Source organism: Callorhinus ursinus, unplaced genomic scaffold (genome assembly GCF_003265705.2).
Source record: "Callorhinus ursinus isolate GAN/ISIS: 27379988/994484 unplaced genomic scaffold, GSC_fseal_2.0 scaffold53, whole genome shotgun sequence".
NCBI classification, from domain to species: Eukaryota; Metazoa; Chordata; class Mammalia; order Carnivora; family Otariidae; genus Callorhinus; species Callorhinus ursinus.
In genome coordinates this window covers 9,489,493-9,493,618 of record NW_027397115.1, presented here as the reverse complement: position 1 = coordinate 9,493,618, position 4,126 = coordinate 9,489,493, and positions in this window count along the sequence as shown.

The following is a 4,126-nucleotide window of genomic DNA, read 5'->3' as shown; positions in this document are numbered from 1 at the left end:
CCCCACCTTTCAGGGCTGGTTTGAGGCTTAGTGATGAAGTACTGAAAGCCCTGCCCATGAAGCCTTGCACATAACACCAACCCTTGTGAAGATCATCATGTAAATATAATGGTCACGCTCATTGTCAGCCAGCAGTCTAGAAAGGGGCACAGAAACCCTCAGTCCCATGCAAGAAGGAATCAAATCTCTCTTTTTAGCCGTTTGCCCGTATCATTCATCGGCAGCACATAACCTAAATAACTTGTCTTTTTTCCTGTTCCTCTCAAGCTCTGTAAGAAGGCAAGGTAGGGCCAGCAAAGAAAGTATGCAGATCTTGGCCATGATTAAAACCACTTTGTTTTCTTAAAGACATTGAGAATCTTCATTTCTGCTGAGAGGTTCTCTCCCAGAATAGACACCCACACAGGCCACCAAGTCCAGCGTGGTGGCAGAGGAACAGATGAAATTTGTCTTTCAAGGTCACTTCCACTTCTGCGTCCCCAGGAGATTAATTCAATTCAACAGGTATTTAGTAATCATTCACACTGTTCCATTGGGGATTGGGAAAGACAGCACTGAACAAGACAGACAGAAAGCCCCATCTTGCGGAGCTGACATTCTAGGGGAGGAGACAGACAATTAAAAAATGGAGACATCATCTAAAGTCAAGTTTTGAGAAAAATAAAATAGGGGTGCCCGGGTGGCTCAGTTGGTTAAGCGTCTGCCTTTGGCTCAGGTCATGATCCCAGGGTTCTGGGATCGAGCCCCGCATCGGGCTCCCTGCTCAGCGAGGAGCCTTCTTCTCCCTCTCCCCCTGCTCATCCTTGCTTTCTCTCTTTCTCTCTCTCTCTGTCAAATAAATAAATAAAATCCTAAAAAAAAAAAAAAAAGAAAGAAAGAAAATAGGGTAAGGGCACGGAGAGTAATAGGTGTGGGAGGGCTGTTATTTTATTTATTCTTTTGGAGGCCTCTTATTTTTCAAAAAGGTGATGAGGGAAGGCCTCCTGGAGACATTTGAGCTCAGAGCTAATAAAGTGAGGGTAGTTGGAGAAAGAATCTTCCAGGTTGAAGCGTGAATGGCATGTGCAAAGGCCCTGAGGACACAACGAGGGGCGAGAATGGTAGGAATTGAGTTTGGACAGGCAGGCAAGGTCTTGCTTCTCTCGCCCTTCTTTCTCTGCCGAAGTGGAATAAAGACAGCAGCCTGCTGCCCCACCTCCCTCCCGGCTAATGGATGGGAAAGTGCTTTGAGAAGGAGCGCAGGGACAATCAGTGTTACTAATGGACACGTTGGCCAAGGCCCATGCCAAGGGCACTTTGGGTCAGTGTGGTTTCTTCTCCCTCCTGGAGAGTCTGTGTTATCGTAAATATCAGCACTGGGAGAGCCCAAGTTTCAAACATTTCCATTCTCTCATTCAAGGGATAGAAAAGGTACAGTCCAGAGAGGGGAGGAGGCCTGCCCAAGGTCACCCAGCAAGTTCCTGCTAGAGCCCCAGTTTTCAAGACTTGGCTGAAGAGTGCAACAAATCGTGAACCATCCCACTCACAGGTGCAGATCAGAGTAAATAAAATCAATATTCTTATCTCCTTAAGAAGTTGTTACTTCCCCAAGGGTAAAAAGAAGGTGAGACTGTTTGCTTGAGGGTTGGCTGTGAAGAGTAACACTTTGCAAAGCAAATTCAGTATGTTAAATGAGCAATTTCTCCCCCAGATGGGTCTCTCTGCTCTCACCAAGTGACTTCTCCTTTGTGCTTTTCAAAACATTCCCCTAATTTTCTCAAGTCTTCACAACTTGCTGAGCAAGGGTTAGAGAAGGCTGGGCTCTTTGTTACTTTTCCACAAAACCGAGGCCCAGAAGAGTGAAATAGCTCATGGGAGACTATAGAGCAGGTTTATCTGTTCAGTCAGCAGATATGCATTACAGTGGACCAGGAAAGTGGTGAGGAGCAGGCCACATAGAAAATAATGCCATGGGGGCACCTGGGTGGCTCAGTCGGTTAAGCATCTGCCTTCAACTCGGGTCAGGATCTCAGGGTCCCGGGATCGAGACCCACATCAGACTCCCTGCTCAGCGGAGAGTCTGCTTCTCTCTCTCCCTCTGCCCCTCCCCTCTGCTCGTGCTCTCTCAAATACATTTTTAAAGACCTTAAAAAAAGGAAAAGAATACAATGTCATGAACAAGATAATTTTAGAGAATGCCAAGTGCTAGGGATGAAATAAACAAAGGATCTGGCAGGACTAATTTAGGGTGGTCAGAGAAGGGCCCCAGTTGAGATGACATAGGAGGAGGGCCTGTAGCTTGAGATGCAACCTGCCATGTCCAGAGCCAGGCAGAAGAGGGTTCCAGACCAAAGGACAGCAAATGCAAAAGCCCTGGCGTAGGAACAAGTTTGGTGCTGGCGGAACAGAAAGGAAAGGCCAGTAAGGTGAGAGCGGAGCCGACCAGGGGGAGGGCGGGAGAGATGGGATTAGAGGTGTGGCGGCAAGGCCCTGCAGGCCGCTGTGAGGCATGTGGATTCGGTCCTAAGTCCAGGGCTCTATGGTTGGTGGCAGAGCTGAGCCTTAAAACTCAGGTCTCCTTCTTCGGAACCAAAGCTCCCTCTCCTACAACTCCCTGGGACCTTGCTCACATCCCAGTACATCCTCAGCCTGACTCTGGAAGTTCCCGGTTGTACTCCCAGCGTGCGCCTCTAGCTTGCCCTCCTGGGCCCTGATTTCGCACAGACTCCCTCAGCGTCCACCACCTTGCTCGCACACAGGGCGGACCTTCACCTCAGCTTCTCAAGGTCACACTCTCTGGGAGCCCCTCAGCAGCAGGTGAATTTGCATCTTCCCTGCCCCCAACAACAGCAGGAGTGAAGGAAGAGAAGAGAGAGACAGAGACAGAGACAGGGATAGAAACAGAGACAGCGGGGGAGAGAAAACAGAGCAGAGTAGTCCGCCAGGAGTCAATCTGCTGCAGACTAGATAGAAAGGCAGAGAACACGGGCCTGATCTGCTGTGGGGGGCTTATCAGCCCTGGCCTGGGTGACAGGCCCCCAGGCGCCACAGCGGTCTCATCTTCCCTTACTCCTGGTGCTAGGAGGTGACAGGGTCCAGAATGAGGGGGGCCCAAACTAGCCAAGCAGCAGGGACAGCCTCTGCGGAACCCTGGGGCCTCCTAACATCCCCCACCAAATCGCCAGCAAACCTCCAAAATCCCTCCTTGGGGTGATCTTTCTTGATGTAGGGAGCTGAAGTCTTGTCTTCTTTTTTTTTTTTTTTAACTGAGATATACTTAACATGTAACATTATACTAGTTTCTAGCAGGCAATGTAGTGATTTGATATTTGTAAGTGTTGCAAAATGACCACCACCATAAGTCTAGTTAACATCCATCACCACACATCTTTTTCTTCTTCTCCTTACAAATCTTTTTCTCCTGATCCGAACTTGTGAGATCTACTCTCAGCAACTTTTCGAATATGCAACTCTAGTGACCATGCTGTACATCACATCACGACTTATTTTCTCTCTGGAACTTTATACCTTTGGACTCCCTTCATCCATTTCATCCCCTCCCTCACCCCTGCCTCTGGGTCACATTTATTGAGCTCTTACTGTATGCTATGCACTGTATTAAGTACTTTACAGTTTTACCGCACAAAAACACTCATGCTTCATGGAAATGGAGAGGTTCTTAGAAAACTTAGTGATTGTTATAAACTTTAAAAGGCCCGCTAAATCAAAACAACTACAACAACAAAACCAGCGCTGGTGTTCTGCCATCACTGGTTTAGCACAGATCTGGTCATCTAACCACCCCCTGCGCCCCATGAGATGCCACCTGGAAGACCCCCATGACTGCTCTGGAACTGCCCTTCAGGACCTTCCAGACAGAAATCAGGATGCCCTGCGTCATCAAACACCCATGAGCATGGCTGCTATCAAAATAACAGAAAATAGCAGGTGTCGGTGGAGATGTGGAGAAATTGGAACCCTTGTGCTTTGCTGGTAGGAATGCAAAATGATGCAGCCTCTGAAAAACAGTATGGTGGTTCCTCAAAAAATTAAAAATAGAATTACCATATGATCCAGCAATTCCTCTTCTGAATATATACCCAAAAGAATTAAAAGCAGGGACTCAGGGGCGCTTGGGTGGCGCAGT